Below are 8,659 nucleotides of genomic sequence, written 5' to 3'. Positions count from 1 at the left end.
AACAGGAAGTTACAGTGGGTAACATTAAATCCTTGGGAGAGATCAGCAGCAATATTTTGAAATAACGAATGTGGGGATTCTGCATGTTCATTAGTGACCTGAAAACGAGGGACAAAACATGTTAGAAGTATTTATTGTGCTGAGGACAACCTATCATCTCCCATCATGTGACTTGGTCAAGAGTAATGGAATGAGGCTAGTTGATGGGTAATTTTCAGCTGCTGATGTGATGGAGCTGTGAAAAGCACTGAAGTAATTTTAGAGGGTATCAGGTGAAACATTTCAAAACAGGGAGGTGTGAGTACTGTAGCTTGAGGCTATACAGGATCTGGTTTAAGATCTGATTTAAGTACTGTCAAGTACTTAAGTACTTGTTAAGTACAGCCTGACTAAGATTTTCCAAGATGACTGAATCCAAACAGGCTGCTGATCTTACCAAATAGAAATATAAAATCCACAAAGCTGACTAACTTGTCTTGGGTTAATGGAGATAGTTTTGCAAGCTGAGTAAAAGTGGGTACAGTATAGCTAATTCCTCTCCTTTTCTGAAGCAAAGGTAGTGTCACAAGACTAAAGAAATAATCTAAAACTGGCCATTGTATAATTTAGGTATCTTATGTGGATTTTGGAGTAGTTGAATGGTTCTCTTGGTGGGACTGGAGGCAGAGTACAACTTCAAGGAGGAGCTAGGTAACTTCATGGAAAGAACAGAATAGGTGAAGGTCTTGGGAAAATGAGAATTGATTTAATTACTCAATATCTTCAAAAAGTTGTGCAAGGATTAGGTGGCATTTGCACCGTATAGTTCTGTGACCATTTCTTGCCTTACAGGAATCAAGAAGTGCTTAGCTTTTGATGCATGACACATCATAAGGTTCCTCAATGATTGTTTCACCATGTCTTCTCTGAAAAGAGGGGATTGAATGACTACCTGTGACCACTGGGGACTAGGTTTGAAGATTTGAGTGGTTTGTACTGTCCTTGTTTGCCAGCACTAGCTTGTCAAACTCCAGTTTGCGCTCGCTTGACTGCAGATGTAAAGATGTAGCTCTGAAACAGAATTTTCAATAGTAAAAATGATCCCCTTGGGAGCCACTTAGGAATCAGTCATTTCTGAAACCGGAACTCGTTTCTTACACATTCGATAGGATTTTGAAGTCTTCCTATTTCAAGTCCATGATAGCCCTGGAGGCTGTTATCAGTGAATGGGAGTCAGCTAGGTCAGCTAAGCTTATACAAAATGCCTTGGGCAGGTTTCACTAAATATGAGATTTCAAGTAGTTAAGCTTGTTTTGATTCCTCCTATCCCTAGCTATTAGCTTGTGTTCCTGAAAGCTTTTTCCTTTCTTATGCAAAGGAACTAACCCTAATGTCACCATCTTTTTCATTTATAACCTTTTCTTCCTCATTAGGTCTTTGTCTTGGGCTAGAAAAGTATTTGGTTCCATTCAGTGGTGTTGGCAAAGAGGATTCGTGCTATTAGTAGGTGTCTTTTTGCTCCCTGTAATAATTGTTTGTCCTCATTTTCTGACGACTTGGATGTCTTTAGACTTTATCTTGTGTTTGCTTTATTAAAAAAAATTCAGGTAGACCAAAGTATTAAATCTGTGTATAATATTGCTTGGGTTTGCTTGTATCCAAAATGTCTTCTCTTCTAAGATGAGAAAATTTCTCTGCCTTGTGAGTACACTGCAGAAAAGCATCATGCTATGGGAAGCAATCATGAGAGTGAATTTATTGGAGCATACCTTGCATTGTTCAGGTTTCTACTGTAATGGATGTTACTATCCCATTCTATACAGAATCACCTGTATAATATTCTATTGAATGAGTGCAAACAGAGCAATCTGGTCTCATCTTTTTGCAGTGTAGGAGGTGTCAGCAGTTCAAGGGATGCTCACCAAAACTAGAGACCATAGTATGGTGAAGTGAGGATTTCATTGAACACATCAGAAAATGTGTGTGCGCTAGGGTGGTGTTGAAATTGAATTACCTTCGTTTTCAGTCTAACTTTAAGATAGCTATATTGTAATTTTTGAGGTTGGCATTTGAAAAAAGTCTTCAGGAAGGAAGACAAAAGTAATTAGGTGTGGCAGTTCTTCTAAGGCTTTTAGTATGTCCAAAGACCTTTACCTGAAACTGAACACACAGCTAGAGGTGTGGAAAGTGTCTAGGGTATCATATCATATATGCTGGCAGGGAGAACAACATCCAGCACAGGGAAACATAGGGACACATAGGCACAGCTCTGCTGCGGGCTCCAGAGCTGCTGCGCAGCCCTGTTTGCTGTGCATGTGCATGCTCCAGCCATGTTCCCTACCCCTGCTTGTACCCTCTTCTCTGAGGAAATCCTTACTGGAGGCAGCTGCACACAGCAGTGTACGTGCCATTGCATTTCTCTAAGTTGCAAGGGAACAAATTTTCCAACACTCCACATAAAACTGTCTACAGTAAGATTTGCTGCAAGCAGTTGTGCGAAGCAGCTCTTGACCTCAGGTTTTGTAATATCGGTGATGCAGGATGTGTACAATTCAGGAACAGTTTCAGTCATACAACAGTTTTTGAAAACTGAAACCCACAGAATATAGGGGAACATCAAAGCTTGAGAGCTCACATAATCTTCAAAAATAGTTCAGCTGTTTCTGTACTGGGCAAGTCTGTGATCAAATTGTGTTGAAAAACTGTTTTTTCCATGTTAACCAGTCTGTGCGCATGCTTCTCACTATCCTACTGCAACTGAATGCATGAATTACCTTGTCAGAGGTTTCTTCCAGAGCAGAACTTGTATCATAGTCACCCCTTGTAAGTCTGGCATCATAGAGCTCCAGCCAAAAGGTCAGTTAAAATCAGCATTTTTCCCTGGTAATGAAGAGTTAATTTCTAGGATGTACAAAAGGAATTGTTCTTTCCTCTAGACAAACCCTGATATTTTGGTGGAATTACAGAATACTGCATTCAGTGAAGTGCGTATTTCAGCCCTTTCTCTGAACACGAGTCTTTTGGTAGGGAAACAGTTGGATTGTTTTTATATACTTGGATTTACAGAAGGGTTTTGACAGCACAGGCAGATAAGATCAGGAATTGAGAGGAAGGGACAAAGAAAACAATTGCTGACATGGCAATAGCTCTTGGAACACAACAGCTACGGGATGGGTGGAATATGGAAAATTTTTATTCCTACATGCTGGGACTTATGAGAACATCACTGAAATGCCAGGCCTCACACTGACATTTACTGTTGGCCAGTGGTATGTCCCCTACAGACAGGGAACTGCAACCAGCAATACAAAGAGCTGGGCCACAAAATTGAATGGCTTTGTTCCCCCCCAAATTTCAGATATACATACTGTAGGCCTTCCTGTTACTAAAAGATAATGCCAGATGGGCGGGGGGGACACATGTTTTCTCCTTGGTATTTCCCATTCCCTTTCTGTCCAACAACAAGCATATACTATCATGAAGCAAGTCAGACACCTAGTGTCTACTTGAAATTAATTAATTGAGCAAGTCTATCATTCATAGACTAATATGCTCAAAGTTGCTGCCTGATGCTGAGGAAATAGTATACATCTGAAAGATTGTACATGTGTTTTTTTTCAAGAAACAACTTCAGTAATTTCATAAATACAAATCCAGCTTGAAAAAATGCACGTGTGGAGTAAACAGCTGAATGGCTTAGTGCTTTGAGTAACACGAATTGTCTGTAAGGATGTACTACTACATTTTACAAAATGTTGTTTTTATGTAAGCAGTAAGCGAAGGTTTGAGGACTCTTTAATTTCCTGTTGTCTGAGTTCTGTCACTGTGCTTTAAAGTGTGGAGATTAGTCTTGGAGAACCTGCCCTGCATCTATGTTTGCAGTTGAGAGTTGCTATAGACTAAATCGTTAGAGAGACTGGGTTTGATTTTCATGCCCTTTACTGTCTAACACTAAGATTTCAGTTATCACAGAGGACTCTTTAAACTCCAAGGCATTCCATTACACCCATGAATATCTTCGATATTTAAATTCCCCAATTTACATCTAAAATTATTTAGTTGCAGTTACTGACAGCAATGCATAGCTTTCCATTTTGTTTTTGCTAGAACCTGTGTAATAGTAGCTCATAACTAGAAAAATACATTAAGGCCTTTAGGAACTTGGTCAAGCATTGTAGAGGAGAGTTGAGGAGTAATTGCTTTGTAACTAGGGCACGTTTTGGTTTTGGACTTAGCCACCGGTTTCCTCTGGGGCTGATCTTTGTTTCATTTATCTCTAAGGGCAATTAGATTATAGTATTTCCTGTGCAAGTGGAGAAAGGTAGGTTTACATGCCACAAGCTTCAAAAGTCACCTTGTTAGATGGTTAGGAAATGCCTGCAAGAGGAACTGTCTTCCATAATTGGGCAAGACTGTTTGTCTTTCCTATTGGTATTCTGGTCTTTGCTTTAGGCTACAAGCAGCACCTTAGTGGAAATGGTGCATTGTTTTAACCATGTGAATGTTTTGTTAGCAACTGCAAAAGGTCATTGTGTGACAAAGCATAAGTTTGGTAGTGCATTATGGGAATGGTCTCTTATCCAAGTAAATACCTGACATTACAGTGAAGGCATCTATATAAGGGCAGAGTTAGGATTATGGGCCTCCTTTCTTATGTTTATGGAAAAGATTTTTTAGACGATGCGGAAACGTAGTTACTAGATGTACATCAGTGGTGTGTAATAGGTCATCCTGGTTTTAGCTTGCTGGTATCAGCATATCTTGATTAGCAGTCTCCCCTCACCCTCTTAGAAAGTGAATTAATGCAAATGTCCAAGTATTGTTTTTTTATTGGTAATACTGTAATGTAAACTGATTCCAGCTGTCACTGTTGCTTACAAACATGAAGGATCCATTTTGTTATCTATTTTTGCTGACTGCGTTCAGCATGCTAAAAATCCAAAATGTAATTGGAAACGTATTAACATTATCTAGGAACAAAATAAACATGAGCATTTTGCTCAAGACAAAATAGGTTTTTAAAGACTCAGTAGTATAAATGATCTTCTTGCACTATGTTCTAGATGCATTTTGTATATGTACGTGCTGGCAAGATATATTAAGAAGTGTGGCTTAAATTAAATTTAGATAACATCTCTACAGCTAAGAAGTGTTATGATGAAAAAGCCTTTGGGTTTTTGGACTGCAGTTCATTAAGTGCGTGTCTGCTCTTAATGGTATTTCCCAACTTATTTTCCTATTATAAATGGTAAAGTTAGGTGATGACAGAGTGTGCTGTCTGGCTGCTTAATTATGTTCTTCCTTCCCTGGGGAGAATGATAGTCACTGTGTCCTATTTTAGGGTAGGTCTTCATTGAATCATGCAGTAATGCTTTTAAAACAAAGAATTGCAGTAAACTCCAAAGGGAATTTCAAGTTTTTATGGGATAGTTAATTCATAATTAAATATTTCCTCCCAACAACTCTAAATAAAAAAAAAAAAAAAAAAAACAGGAAGTAGAAAACTATGCTTTTAAGATGGATTATTCAATATTGCCGGCAAAGCTAATTCATCATTGATGTCAATTCATCAGCAGAGTGTAGCCAGAATTGGTTCACTTTTCTACCAGCTCGAAAAAGATCAAGATGACATTAGTAAAATAAATACAAATAGTACCTCAGTTGATTTAGCCAACAGTCTGAGGTATTCCTGGGTCTGTAACAGAAGACAGATGGAGTTTTCTTCCTTACCTCTTATGATGTAAATAACCACTTCTGTGGAAATCTAAACAGATAGCTCTTCAATTAATTGCTAAGGTAACATTAAATGTGCTATGGTAGTATAAACTTTTTTGTTATTTAAAAACTGTTCTGGTTCATTACAGCATGCTATATTTATGGTCTCTCTGTGTATTAGGTAAAGCAGCATTTGGTTTTTATAGGTATAAATGAAGTTCTGTATGCATTGAAGCTGTCTCTGGTACAAATATTTACAGTTGCTTGCAACACCATTATTTCTTAAATCATCAGTGTTAAGATGTGACTTAAGGAGGAGAGCCTCTGTGCAAAGGCATTTTGGGTTAGCTGCTCTTTCTGTTGTATGCTTTTTCTGTTGAGATAGTCTTTCTGGCCCTTGATGTGGTGGGTCATCTGTGACCAAAACCCTCAGCAAGGATGGTAGCTCTTGATAATAGAAATGAGATGGTTTTATATTGGACCTGTTTAGATTTCCTTTGGTAGGAGTTGAAAGGTAGGAATTCAGAACTAGTTGTATTTTCTGCCTTTTTTGCCTTCTCACAGTTTGAGGTTGTGTCAACAAACACCCAAGAATGAGACAAATTCAACTGATTACTGCTTCTCTTCCATGTTGTTCGTTTCATCTGGGAAACGTGCAGCCAGATGCATTTCTTTTCCTTGTCAGTGCACTGAAGCCTCTGCTTTTTTGTCCATGGATCTCTATCAGGGACTGTGGTGGTGTTTTACTGTCCTAGGCAGCTGAACACTACAACTGCGCTCTCACTCCCCCTCCTTAGGCAAGTTTGTGTCCTTGCTGCAAAGGCCTTGCCAATTGCTGTTGGACTACCGTTGGCTTGCTGAATAATGTAGTCAGGCTAAAAACTACTACATGAGAGTCGAAATGTCAAACACCTCTGAATATGTATTCAAACAAACAGTGCACTTCTAAGCAAATGCAGCACAGCAATCTGTAGATCACTTCCCATATTATTGGTGGTTGGAGCATGTTAACCTTGTAATACAAGCAAATATTCTTGTCTGCTGTGATTGAAATAAATAATTCCATGGCAGTTCAGCCTTTTTCTAGGAAGGTGGTAACTCATTTCCTCTGCTTTGAACATCTTGTTTATCTGTGGTTCAAATAGGTGTGACAAGAGGCTCAAGGTAACACGTGGATTCCCCAGTGACACTCTAACAGAGCACTCACTGGGAACAGGCACAGCTCTGTCCAAGCTGAGGAGGTCATTAAGCTCGGGTCTTCAGTTCAGTGAAGGCCTAAGCACTGAAACGTTGGACTAAGGTAGAGTTGGGTCAATGCATCTTCATTATTGTATAAACGTACTTCTCTTGACTTAAGAGTGTTTTTTTTTTTTCAAATGAGACAATTATTTACCTCTAAAATACTGCTAGTGGTCTAAACCCTACTGTCACATTCCAACACCAGCAAATTTTGATGCTCTAAGCATGAGAACCATGAGACTAGTGTAAATAACTTGCCAGTACATATACATGTTTGACCAGGGGTATTAGAGTATCTATTCACAGAGCAACTTTAAAAGAGTCAAATTGTTTAGAGACTTTGGAGGAACAGCATGTTCTGGTGCTTTTGGTTGTTTAGTTAGGTGCCTATATGAGTGCCTCCAGGCACTTCAGGTTCTGAAAATGGTTTCTTCCTATGCGATTTGTTAAGATGTTGTTCTAATACCTTGCCAGAAGGGACTCTTGGATAGTATTCTTTTTCTTCCTCCTTATCCTAAACCTCTCAGCAAATAAAAGTAGTATTAAAATAGATCAGGCTCCCGGTTCTGCCATCTACTGATGGTATTGAAAGAGGAACGACAACGCTAAGGGAGAGATGCCCAAGATACCATACCACTCAGGACTTGAGCTGCTCACAGGCTGGCTCAGCTCTGTGCTGTCAAAGTAGGTGCAGTGTTAGGCCCTGCACCTCTGTTTTGCTTTAGTAATGTGGAAATCTCTCTAGGCATCTGCTGCCTTTCAGGCCTTCTGCTGGCCACAGGGAAAAGAGTGTGGTTTATGAAATTTCACCAATAGGTAACTGCTTTCAGTAGATAAACTAAAAGTAAATAGTCATGAACAATATGCTGTCATATTCTACCACTGTAAAAAGGATGATCCGTACCTGTTAGCACAGCGAACTGTTATTTCAGGGTTTTTACACACGTAAATGCGTAAACAGCGTAAAACAGTTCGGGGAGTCTCTAAATTGATGACAAGCACTGCCTACTGCTAACACAGAAATGTGTAAATTCAAGGAAAAAAGCTTATACAAATGCAAGGCGGTCACACTGCGAAAGATGTAATATACCTTAGAGTGACTTGCATATTCAGAGCTACACAGCAGAAAATAGTAGAAACCTAATAATGAGATGGTTTATTTTTACAGTAAACTACACCGAGTTCAATACCTTTAGAGAAACCTAAAATATCAGATCTGGATTGGTACAGGAAGTAAAATTGTTTGCATAGGCTGGGAAAAATCACGGATACCTACCTAAGCACAGCAAAATGTGTCATAAACAGCCAGCATTTTCAACCGGGGGAAGATGGTTTTAGAATACCATCATGTTGCTTCAGCTATCAACAAAAGTATAACCAGACTTGATGTAATTAAAAGAAGAACTGAAATAGGGTTCTATTAATACTGCCGTATGTCTGTTCAGCTCTTTTGCCTTTCTTGGCATGAGTTGTGCTGGAATTGCCTTTTGAACTATATAACATTGGCTTGGTTGTTTTCCCTGTTACATAACCATTTCTAAAGTTTGGGGAAGTGCTGTGATTCTTTGACCAGGCTGTCTTTTTTCCCACCCCTCATGTGCATTAATTGAAGTGAAATGAAAGAACTGCTTCAAATTATTTCTGGCCTCTTGGAAAGCCTCCCCTGTGACTGATTTTTTTTTTTTTTTTTTTTTTGCAGTTCCACTTCCCTGTTTCTCTACTTAAT

This window comes from Oxyura jamaicensis, chromosome 5 (genome assembly GCF_011077185.1).
Source record: "Oxyura jamaicensis isolate SHBP4307 breed ruddy duck chromosome 5, BPBGC_Ojam_1.0, whole genome shotgun sequence".
NCBI lineage: Eukaryota > Metazoa > Chordata > Aves > Anseriformes > Anatidae > Oxyura > Oxyura jamaicensis.
The sequence above is the reverse complement of the archived record's forward strand: the minus strand, read 5'-3'. Positions refer to the sequence as shown.